This window comes from Neovison vison, chromosome 5 (genome assembly GCF_020171115.1).
Source record: "Neovison vison isolate M4711 chromosome 5, ASM_NN_V1, whole genome shotgun sequence".
Lineage (NCBI taxonomy): Eukaryota > Metazoa > Chordata > Mammalia > Carnivora > Mustelidae > Neogale > Neogale vison.
Genome location: NC_058095.1, coordinates 112,199,372 through 112,212,209, shown reverse-complemented (window position 1 = coordinate 112,212,209; position 12,838 = coordinate 112,199,372). Strand labels below are relative to the sequence as shown.

The window sequence follows — 12,838 nt, the reverse complement described above, 5'->3', positions numbered from 1 at the left end:
GCACTTTGGCACCTTTGAACAGGTGACAACAGGCCATCAGCTTTGCCAGAGACCAAAAATGTAGTACTCCTTGCCCGACTGAGAGGCATTAAACATGTCCATAGACCCCCCACTTCAACAGCACCCCTGCCCTTTGTGGAGAAGTGACCCATGAAGCTGGTAAATGAGGTTGGGGAGGGGGACCCAGTGGACAAAGCTACAGAGGACAGCTCCCCAAATTCTCTCCATAAGGTTTCCTGATACCTCTTTCCAACTCATGTACTCTTTCATTGACAACCAAGCTACCTACGGGGTGTCTGCTCCAACACTGAACAAACATTTTGCAATCAAGGCCTCATTATTTTTCATTATTTTATAGGAAAAATTTCAATGGGGCCTATCAGAGTATAGCATTTAAATAGTAACAAAGGATTAAAGCTATTGATTTTTTAAAATTTTAACTTTTGTAAAACCTGGGATAGTGTTGTGAAATGGCTTGAATTCTTTTTTTTTTTTTTTAAATCACTGCTTGCGAAGTATCCAACAATGTCTAACAAGAATTTAGAGAATCACTAAAATCTTAATAAAGAAACATGTTTAGGGGCGCCTGGGTGGCTCAGCAAGTTAAGCCTCTGCCTTCAGCTCAGGTCATGATCTCAGGGTCCTGGGATCGAGCCCCACATCGGGCTCTCTGCTCAGCAGGGAGCCTGCTTCCCCCACTCTTTCTGCCTACTTGTGATCTCTCTCTATCAAATAAATAAATAAAAATCTTAAAAAAAAAAAAAAAGAAACATGTTTAGCTACTTGAGGCACGTATGCAATATTTAAAAAGTAATGTTTGTAAAAACAAAATCAGGTTTCTCATTAGAAAATCTGAAAAGAGGGGCGCCTGAATGGCTCAGTGTGTTGAGTGTATGTCTTCGGCTCAGGTCATGATCTCAGGGTCCTGGGATTGAGCCCTGCATTGGGCTCCCTGCTCAGTGGGGAGCCTGCTTCTCCCTTTCCCTCTGCTCCCCCTGCTTGTGTATGCTCTCTCTCTCTCTCTCTCTCTGTGTGTCAAATAAATAAATAAAATCTTTTAAAGAAATCTGTAAAGATTCTATCCAGAAGTTTCATATCTATACAATATTCTCCAGATGGATGTCCTAAACTTGCTGCACTATTAAGTATTAGTTTTTACGTGTGCTATAATGAGGCAAAACTGATAACTGATTTAAATAACATGCTTATAGTACCACTTCTAGGTGTCTCCATTTCAGGTACTGCCTATTGGTTTCCCAGTGAGAAGGAGGAGGGTTAGCATTCTTTCACACACATAAACATGCCCCATGTCCCCATCCTTTCAAAATTCTACCACAATCTTGGTTACCTTAAACATCAATTTTGAGATCATTATAGCCATGGGGGTACCATTAGTATTTGAATCATGTAATACTCTATGATTATATTTCCGTTTCTTATTTTTTGTCTTTCCTGAAGTTGATCACTGTTACATTTAATTTGGGTTAGTTTCCTATATACTTTTCATGTATATAGCTTCCCCAAAGCTTCCCCAGACTTGTAACTCTCAACTCCACACAAGCACAGCAAGAGCCTTATCAGCTTCTCCACTGTGAGGAAGTCTCTCCCAAGGCCCTCTCCCCACCCCAGCTTCCATCAGAGGATCACCAGTCCCGCTGCACTCCTGGCTCTTGTGTTGGTCCTGTCTCTGGGATCCTGGGCCTTCCGATTGGCTCACCCTGTAATTTACTGGAGCACATCATCATTTTGTAAATTTCATAAACACGTATTGGCAAAATCTCTTAATTAGAAATTCCTACCTTTGGTTGTAGGAAATTTTGTTAAATTACCTCTTTGATAAATTTCTGTCCTCTGTTTTCTATACTCACTTTCTCAATCTGGTGTTAATTATTTTTGGACACTAGACCTCATGAACCACTCCTACCCATTTTCTGTATTTTTATATTATTTTCTACTCTTTTTCTTTTCACATTCTAGTAAGTTTGCTTAAATTTGTCTCCTGTCTCTTATAGATTCTATTCCTCTTTCGTGGTTTTAATACGCACTTTATCCCTCCAAAGATACAGATGATTTTTTTTTTAAGATTTCTTCTTCCTGCAAGGGTTCGGTTTCCTCCAAGCTGCTTTTTTAAATGTTTGCCTGTTTTAGTTTTTATCTCTCATGATACTTTTCTTAAATTGATGATCCTTGGCCATGTGCTGATATTTAAAGTGAGGAACTAGAAAGTCAACAGTAAAGCTGCAGGGGTGTGTTTTTGGTTTGGGGTTTATTGTAGGATTGCTCTAGTTAGGTCTCTTCTTTGGGGGAACCCTAGCTGTCAGTATCCTTGAGTTCTATTTTTAGGTCCTAACCCCAGGGAAGTATCCTGGAGTCTCCTTCATGTAGGGTATCATCCTGGCTTCCCTTTGGCTATGGGGCACAGAGAAAGTGGCTGTGATTCTCAGGATTTGGTAAGTCAATACAATCTCCCTGATTTCAAGACTATTTAATACCACTTTAAACCTCTCTTGATATCTGCAAATCCAGAAACCAGTTTTATCATTTCTACAAGAAAAAATAATCTCCATTCCTCTGTTGGGAGTGGAAGATGGGAAGTTACCTGCTTGTATACAGTTGGGAAGCAGATCTGAACTTTCAATCAAATACTCCTATTGTTACCCCTATTTTCACTTTCATTTCCAAGGGGTTCTTGTTGCTGAGAATTCCTGAGCTTTTGCAGGTTTCGCTAAGGTAAACTGGGCTCCTCCTTCCTTTCTCCTCTGCCAAATTAAAATTCTGCTTTCTGAGGCCTGCTCCATAAGCCACTATTCATCCAACTGTATATCCCAGATTCTCAAACACTACCGCCTTTCTTTGTTCTTATAGGTATGTGCCTTAAAAAAAAAAAAAAAAAAAGTCCCTTAAAAGTCATTTTAATGGAATTTCAGGAAGGGCCAGGAACTAAATAAAACATGTACTCATCTTTAATCTGAAAACTGTCAATCACTCTTCATCCTTTCACATTGAAATGGGCATTATTTGATTTATCTTCACCATTAAGACAGTGACGTCCAATGTTCAGGAGGAACGGGAAGTAGGAAAGTTAGAAATTAGGGTTTTGGTGGAACTGAGTTTGCATGCTCTTTTAACTGAATGTATCTCTCTGTCTTAACAATGTGTTTGGCACTGTGGGAAATAAAAGTATGTCCCTATTTCAGAACAGCCTGGAAAATTTCTCAAAAAGGTGAACTATTTAAAGAGGTCCTTGAATTGATAATTAACCAAAATGAGAGTATTCAGAGGGAAAAACCATCAGCCAAAGGAGTGGAATAGTCAGAGGCAAGCCCAACTGAAGGCAGCTTTGAAAAATAAACATTTAGAAACATTTCTTTTGTGCGGTTTGCATAATGTGTATTAGATACAAAGTGATCAACTGATTGAAGAATGAGGTTTACTTTATGCAGACAAAGGCTGCTGGCATACAGAAAAAAAGAAGCTGTTCTGCTTACAATACAGCTGCTTTAAAATCTTTATTCTTTATTTTTCACCATAGTGGGTAATAAAGATGTGAAATATATATATATATATATTTTTAATATCAGTTTAGTGCCCTGCAACCTTATGAAAAGAGATACAGTAAAACATTTTATTTTTTTTTATTTATTTTCAGCATAACAGTATCATTATTTTTTCACCACACCCAGTGCTCCATGCAATCCGTGCCCTCTATAATACATTTTATTTTTTCAGTGATGTGCTGGTTTTAAAGTTACAGTCTTCTACAGGTTGAAAACACCACCACCATCATCATCATTGTTACTGAAATAACTGCAGGTAAAACAACTGTTTCTGTGCACCTGCAACTCTCTAGTGCCTAATGCCAATTATCCCACCAAAATCATTGTCTCTATAACATGGGTTCTGATAATGCACAAGTTTAGGAATATAACTACTGCCTGAGACAGAGCTGGCTTTTAATTGGATGAATACAGCTATGAGAGGAAGGACTCCAAGGAGAATATTGCACATGTTCAAAAACGAAAACAAATCTGTCCTCCCCATCGGATCTGGATAGGAGGTGGTGGGAAAGGAAATGTGGCTGAGAGGTACAGATGTCTGAATGCAGAAGCTTCCCAAAGCCATAGAATGGGGAATGAACTCAGAAGTACAATGAATGCAGAGGCGCCTGGGTGGCTCAGTTGGTTAAGCATCTGACTCCTGGCTTCAGCTCAGGTCATGACCTTAGGGTCTTGAGATCAAGCCCCATGTCGGGCTCCACACTCAACAGGGAATCTTCTTGAGATTTTCTCTCTCCCTCTCTTCCTGCCCCTCCCCGCATTAGTGCATGCATTCTATCTCTCTCTAAAAAGTAAATAAATAAACCTTAAAAAAAAAAAAAAGAAAGAAAGAAAGGAGTACAATGAGCCTGCAACTTTGTAGACAAAGAGAAGGCATAGAACAAGGAATACGGTCATCAAAATGAGGTTTCGAGAAATGTAATCTTCCAGTACACTATGGGGTAAAAAGTCTAGCCACAGAAAACAGCTCAGACCCTAAGTCATTGCAAGGATCCCAGGCCACGTGAAGCTGGCCTGGATGGCTTGGCAGTAGGAACGTGAGAGACTCACTTCCCAGATCAATGGCATTGAGGAATCCACATTTATAGTCAATGTAGATAGAGCCAAGCAAAAGGAACAGACTGGATTAATACTGATGAAGGGGCTTACCCCATGGTATCCTTTGGTTTTTAATTCAAGAAACATTTACTGAGTATCTACTATGTGTGAGGCATATAGTCTTTTCTCATCATTTGTCTCATTACCTTATAAGCCAAATGTTAAAAAAAAAAAACCAGTTAATTGATTTCACAGACTGATTGATGTTCTTCTGTAAGAACAACAGATTGATTTTTTCATAGACAGCAATACTAATTCCTCCATTACGTCCTCCTCCTCTTGTGCACACGGTCCAATCGACTTCAGAGCCAACTCAATACAAAGAGCAGAAGAAAGGCATTAAGAGAACAAGGTCCATTAGGCCCAATATTGCCTCAATTACTTTAATTCCATTATTCCTGTTCATATTACTTCTTTAATCAATAACTCCTTTCAGTTATTCATGTTTACCCTTTTCAAAATCGCAAGTAATAGGATTATGGTCTTTTGAGCTCAGTAGCAACAGACTTTCATAAATATATTTCTGAATTTGTGATTGTCTCCAGATCTGCAACTGAGGAGTCTCAAATTGAATCAGGTCTTCCAGAGGCCCTCTCATATAAAGATGCAGAGCTTCTTAATGCAATATAGGTGCTTTTACCTGTTAGGCCATCTGTCACTCCCTGTCAAGACCACTCACGTAAGCTTTAATGGCGTTCAAAAGTTTCTTCTTCCTGTGTCTAAGCTCCAGGGTCACGTAACTAGTTTTCAGAATGGATCTCTTCTCCGTACATATTCCTGCTTTTCATTTCACGTAAGCCTTCTACCTTCCACTGACAATTACTCTGCCCTGCAATGGTTTCACCTGGACATGACATGAGCCACGGCCTCTCCTGCATGACAATTAATCAATCCCTCAGTTCCACCTCTGTAAGAGCTTTAGAAATTAAAGACTCTGTTCCTCTCCATTCTTCTAACAAACATTAATGCAGTGCCTACTAGATGCAAGAAGTTGCTCTTGAGGCTTGCACAGGATCTGTAACCGGCTGGTGGCCCTTTCCCATAACAAGCACAGTCCTCTCAAAGTGCTGTCAAGATTTTTTTTTTAAAGATTTTATTTATTTATTTGACAGAGAGAGATCACAAATAGGCAGAGAGGCAGGCAGAGAGAGAGAGAGGGGGAGAAGCAGGCTCCCTGCTGAGCAGAGAGCCCGATGCGGGGCTCAATCCCAGGACTCTGAGATCATGACCTAAGCTGAAGGGAGAGGCTTAACCCAGTGAGCCACCCAGGCACCCAAGAACATAGGATTTAAAGAAGCGTGTGAAATTGTGATGTGAAGAGTCCCTCAGAAGTTCTCCCAGAGTTCAGTAAATTCACATATGAGTAGAGAAAAGCTTCATAAAGGATATGAATTCAAGTGAGATCTTGGAGGATGGGAGGATTTTGAAAAGGGAAGCTAGGAAGAGAAAGGGACAAACTGTGTGTGAAAAGAAATGCAGCAGATTTAGCTGGGGGTCAATGATTTTCAGACCAAATGCAAGAGAGAAATGGCTGAGATCCTCAAGGGACAGGTGAGGAAGGCCTGACTTCCCCGGGAAGCAATGAGACCAGCGAGGCGTGAGGCAGGACATAGCTCTTCCTCACACAGCCTCATCACCACAAGCATGATGAATCGAAGGCAGCTGCAACTTACAGACACGAGGAAGGAAGGCGGACAAGGCAAGATGCAAGGGGATCTCCTCTCCAAGATGTGATACCTGCCCACCCCACCTGGCCGCACATGCTCTTTCCCACTTCCTGTTCCACGAACACCCAAACGTCAAGCACACTCCCTGCTCTGCATAGCTCTGTGCTAAGCTGCCTTCCCTCTGTCTCCTTTGGAACACTCTCTCTCCACCACACTAGTCCATCTGGCAGTGCTTGACTCCTTCCAATCTCTGCTCAAATGCTAACTTCTCTATAAGGCATTTCCTGACTGCCCCAAGCCAAACCACTTGCTCCATTCCCTTGTGTAAGGAAAGCTACTACGCAGCTCCATCAGAGCAACTGTTTCTAAAGGATCATCTCCCAGCTGAACTATAACACCCTTGATATTACCCCCAGAACAATTATTGGCACATGTGGGAAGGACAATACATGAGTGAATGAATGAATGAATGAATGAAGTGAATAGTCATATGAACAAAAGAAAAAAGAAGACTAGAAAAGGATGGCCATAGATCAAAAGGAAAAAGAAAGTAAAACTATGAAAGAATACAGAAACCTGGAGAACTTAGTAATAACTAAACGTATGGTAATTGGGGGGCACCTGGGCGGCTCAGTGGGTTAAAGCCTCTGACTCTGGCTCAGGTCATGATCTAGGTTCCTAGGAATGAGCCTCACATCCAGCTCTCTGCTCAGCGGGGAGCCTGCTTCCCCCCTCTCTCTGCCTGCCTCTCTGCCTACTTGTGATCTCTGTCTCAAATAAATAAATAAATAAATAATCATTAAAAAAAATAAATAAACGTAGGGTAAGCAAAACATGGAGAATGCCAGGCTTCTGAGTTCTCTGCCAGAAGCCCAATTCTCTTCTTCATTGCTTTTCATATTATCAGCTTAGAAACACTAAGCATAAATACGTGGATTTAAAAGAAACAAAGAAGGAACCACCAGGAGACAGAGGCAGGGAAGAACCCAGACAGAACAAACACTAAGATTCCTATTTTAACTTACTTGGGTGTAAACATTTTCTGAGAAAAGTTTGTTAGATTCTTCATTCAAAGTACAGTTTCTTTAATTAGAAGAGTTTCCATGTAACAGAAATACACTCTAATTTCAGAAGCATAAAAAACTACCATGTTAATTATTAACTAACTAAAGGGACACAGAAAATCATTTCCCCTTTGTAAAATCAGAATTTAACAACGAATATGTTATTATCAATTCCATAGAACTCTTACATCTGAATTTTCAGAAATCTAAGGTTAGTGAAATTAGAGAATGTAAAACAGAAGGGGGGAAAAGACTAAGCAACAGTAAATTAGTTTTTAATTTTCAGGGCACCTGAGGTTTTTTTTCTCATGTATTTTCTTTAATAGTAGGGAAGTTCTGGTACACATAAAATAACCTATTAAAAGAGGATTTATTAGAATGTTATAATTGTACTAACATACCTTAGAGTACACAGCAAGGTATTGAAGGAGTCTAATGACTAAAATGTAATTGCTCACTGAACTCTACATGTAATTGTCAAAGGGCTATTCCATCATCATTCAGACTTGATCACTGTGTGACAATATAAATTGGTTGTTTTAATTTCTTTTCTTTTCTTTTTTCTTTCTTTCTTTTTTTTTTTTTTTTTTTTTTCATGTAGGCTCCACACCCAGCAGGGCCTGAACTCCTGACCCTGAGATCAAGAACTGAGCTGAGATCAAGAGTCAGATGCTCAGCCAACTAAGCCACCCGGGTGCCCTGGTTCTTTTAATTCAATGAAGCTCCATAGACACTCTCACCAACCAAACGAGGAGATTCTCATGGTAAGTCACAAAGGGCCTCTAACAGGGTAGCAGGCTGTTGAACAAAATGAAGTAGAAAAGCAAGCAACGGAGGCGCCAGGATGGCGCTTACATCCGCACCCAGCCTCTGGTAGAACCACGCCTGTGTGCATCACGTACTCCATAAATATCTGTCGTTTGATTCACCAGTTTTTTTCGGACTAATGTTGTTGTGAAAAACGGTAAAATGAATTTTTACTTTCATTTTTATTTTCTACTGTGTGTCATCATCTTACAAATCCATGTTGTCTAAGCCAATGCTATCACTTGGCCATGGTGCAGGCTGCAGCCCCACCCCCAGGAACATGAAAGCCTCCATGGGAGTGAGAAGATGGTAAATAAACTACTCCAGCCCCCCTGCTGTGCAGGTTTCCGGAAGGCCAGGGCCTGAGACCCTCAGTCCCTCATAGATCTTGGCCTGCCAACCTGTAGTAGCTAACACCAATGCACAGGCTCCTAAAGATGCTTTCTTCACCTTCCCTTCCCTGGGAGGAAATCCCTCAAGGCCTTTGACTTCTCTCAGCAGGAGACTTCCTTTTGGTATAAAAAGGTAATGCTTTCCTGGAAGTAAGGTAGACATGGTCAGAAAGCTCTACCCTTACAGTAAACAGGGACTTTCTAAATAGACATTTCTAAAGAATGGGTTCATAGCAGCAATGTCCACAGTTGCCAAACTGCGGAAAGAGCCAAGATGCCCCTTCAACAGACGAATGGATAAAGGAGATATGGTCCATATATACAATGGAATATTACTCAGCCATCAGAAAGGACGAACACCCAACTTTGGCATCAACATGAATGGGACTGGAGATTTTGCTGAGTGAAATAAGTCAAGCAGAGAGAGTCAATTATCATATGGTTTCACTTACTTGTGGAACATAAGGAATGTCTCCTAAAGACATTAGGAGAAGGAAAGGAAAAGTAAATTGGGGGAAATCGGAGAGGGAGGCGAACCATGAGAGACTGCAGACTCTGAGAAACAAACTGAAGGTTTTAGAGTGGGGGAGGGAGGAGGGTTGGGTGAGTATTAAAGAGGGCATGTATTGCATGGAGCACTGGGTGTGATGCATAAACAATGACTCTTGGAACACTGAAAAAATAAAATTAAATTAAAAATAAAAAAAGAACGGGTAATTAAGGGCTATCTGGAGACCAGGATCCTCATATTTGATCAACACTCAAATCTAAATACTCAAAAGAGAACTTTTAATAATTTTGAGCTAAGAAAGAACAGAGTGGGTAGATGACACAAGAGCAGATCTGTCTCAGGATAGCGTGCATGGATTAGTGCTAGGGAGCAGAACACTACATTTAATAAGTGCGAGGCAATGTGGCAGGGAAGGAAGAACAGCCCGACTAAGTATTATTTAAGTGGTATTGAATTAGTTGGAAAGATATCTTGATGTACGGATAGGGGCGGCATGTAAATTGGCAGTTCAGCCTGAAATGGGAAGGCATGACTTGCTCACACAGAGGGCTCTATTTTATAGAAACTGCATTTGCTATTATGTTTAAAGGAAAAATCTTAGCACATTCATGATGTTGTTTAACTTGGACTATCCTGAAAGTAAGCGTTCACTGAAGCCAAGGGTCAGCAAGAAGACCTGCCCACCTCTGATGGCCGCAATTTATTTTTTCAACTTAAATTTGACCAGGGCCATTATGGTCTCTGTCATTCATTCATTCAACCAATATTAAGCAAAAGGCACTGTGCTCGTTTCTTTAAGGGATATGAAACAAATTAAGTGTCCTTCCCTAGGATGGTGTGATGGGTTTTGAAATGTGTACTCCAAAGGGATGTTGAAGGCCTAATCTCTCATACATGTAAATGTGACCTGATTCAGAAGTAGGGTCTTTTTATACAGTCAAGTTATGATGAAGTCATTAAAGTGGTCCCCAATCCAATGTGAAAGTTACCCTTACGAAAAGGGGAAATTTGAACAGAGAGATAGATACACATAAAAGGAAGACAATGTCAACGCCCAGGGAGAAGGATGGCCATGTACATGCCAGAAACACCAAAGGTCACCAGAAGCTAGGACAGAGGCATGCAAGAGGGTCTCCCTCACAGCTCTCAGAAGAAACCAACCTCACCGATACCTGGATTTCACACGTCCGGCCTCTGGAACCTCCCAATGATAAGTTTAAGCCACCTGGTTTGGGCTACATTGGTATAGCTATCAGAAAAAAACTAGTATAAATTGGGTCACAAAAGAAGTGAGGCCAATGACAAAACTGCCAGGGAACAGAACTCTCTGAGGGGGTCTTTCCATAGATGCTCTGACTCGGTGAAAGCGGGCAGGTTCGGTCACTGGACCACAGGTCACCACTTTCTACAGCAGTTCCATAAAGGCCATCAAAGAAAAAGATGGTTTATATCCTATATGAAGGCTGACCCAATGGGAACTGTTTAATCCTCTAAAAAGATGATTAGAAAGAAACAGAAGCAATAAAGGTTAATGGAAAATTAATCTTGGTGACCTATTTGAGCAAATCAAAGTTGTGGGACATGCATTTATTTAAAAGGAAAATGCAAAGAATATTTAGAACGGCAACTCCAGATAAGGGGACAGAGATAAGACTTAATTAGAAGAGATTCAATACTCACATATTTACAGAAATGTTGAAAAGATAAAAGCCTTCTGATAGGGTAATAGAGATGAACAACAGTGGTAATACTACGTTAACTCTCCAGAAAAATGGAAAGAGAGTTCCAGTGACTAGTCCTATTTCCCCACTGACCGTGTACAGAGGTCCTATTGTAGGGACTTTGCAAGTGCTCCTCAAAGGCATGCTAGTTCCCCGAGCTCACCAAGGACTGGTCCTCTGCACCCCGGGTGTAAGGGAGTGAAACACACAGGAGAGAATGATGTCATTGGTATAATTAAGCTGAATCACCTCTCCCGCAGTGACAAACAACATGCCATTAGTCCTCCTTTTTGCTCCCTGGACACACCATCCCTTTACCTGAGCATGGTGAGCTTTCTCTCTTCCACGTCTTACAGAGATGATATCATGCTGTCTTCCGAGGACCTGTAAAATAAAGTCCATTTTGTTAGAAGAAACTCCAAACACCGAACTCAGAGAGCTGTTTGAACCTATGCAGGCAGACGCAAGGTTTCACTTGCAAAGTTTGAGCTGAACACTGCCCTTTCTTATTTCTAGCCATTCCAACTGACTGCCCTTGGAGAACGTCTCTGCGTGGTGCTAACCCAGTAACAATCAATAAATGTGAAGGTCTTATGATAAACCCAGCCCACGAGCCGTCAATCTTCGAAAGAGTATTTCTGCTTTGAAGGTAGTCCTTGTTGCCAAAGTAGCTCCGTCAGGGCCAAGGCTAGAGAGCCAGGGCCTCCCACATCTAAAAAAAACTAAATAAATAAAGCTATATGTTAATTAAAGGCAGTACAACTGAGAGCATCACTCCAAAGTTGTTCTGAGAGCTGATTGGTATAGGATTAGCATGTTTAAGTGTGGGAAAGACTTCTTCCAAATTTCTAAGATAAAGTAACAGAAACATAGAAGTTTTTTCTCAGAAAGTCTGCTGTGGTGCAAACTATAAAAATGCATCTAGACATTTTCATAAGATAAATCCCACCTTTATTTTCTAAAAAGTACTTTAAAGTCCTCTTACTGCAGCTGGATCCATAGACCAGCAACATCAGCATCACCGAGGAGCCGGAGAACCTACCTGAGACCTACTGAAATGGAATCTGCATTTTACCAAGACCTTCAGGGGGTTCCCATGCACATTCAAGTCTGAGAAGCATGGTTCTGAAATGCATTATGCATCTGGCCTGTGATTACTAGAATCACAAGAACTAAGTCACCTGAGACTTCTAAGACTGTCCTCTGGTGTCCAGGAATTAATGAAATCAAAATCCTTTTACTACAGTTGCATGAATCTGGGAACCTACTAAATTCCCCAGAAGCCACTCCCCGCTGCCTACATCAGCTTTTCCTTTTCAGAACATGTTATGCTAATTACCAACTGATACCTAAAAGCACAGCATTATTCTAGATGGATTCTGTTTTACAGTCAAAAGACTAGCATCAGGTCATTCATTCATTCTATAACCAGATAGTGAACATCTACTTAGGTGATCTATAGTAACCGACATTGTGCAAAGAGCCCAAAGTCTAGTGGAAGGACAGAGATTTCAACATTGAATTGTAGGTCTACTATGGAAAGGTCAGCACAGAAAACCAGGCTGCAGAGGTGGGCAGTGGTGGATACTTGGGAATCTTCTGACCCAGACCTGGAACACTGGGAAGTCTTCCTGAGCTCAGCTTTGCGGAAAGAAAAAAAAAAAGAAAGAAAGAAAGATTTTTCAAGAAGCAGCCCACCTATAGGCACAGTGAGTGTGGTATTAGGTTATGGCAAGTACCTAGACCAGCAATGAAAGAGGTAACTACCTTACTTAGAAAAAACATTGGATTGTGATTGTATAGGGTTTTTTTTCCAACTGCTTTGAATATTTGTATGCATGAGCTATAAATGTGGCGGCCCTTAGGAACATTTTTTTCCCTTTTAACTCTCCTACCTGTAGACAAGGAGGAATGGCAAACATCAAATGCAAGAAACACAAACTCAGAAGTCTGTGGAACACTGCAAGGGGGCAGGGATAACAGAACGGTGCCCTCCGCATTTGCTATTTGATCACAGAGAG

General features: G+C 40.9%; 1 protein-coding gene across 6 annotated transcripts in view; it reads right to left on the bottom strand.

The window, feature by feature from the left end:
• ENOX1 (ecto-NOX disulfide-thiol exchanger 1) overlaps positions 1-12,838 on the bottom strand; it is a 568,173-nt gene that overhangs the window by 433,800 nt on the left and 121,535 nt on the right. For all 6 annotated transcript variants that reach the window (XM_044249790.1, XM_044249789.1, XM_044249788.1 and 3 more), the window contains exon 2: positions 11,136-11,201. The gene's annotated coding sequence lies outside the window, so the exon portion shown is untranslated. The remainder of the gene's footprint in view (positions 1-11,135; positions 11,202-12,838) is intronic.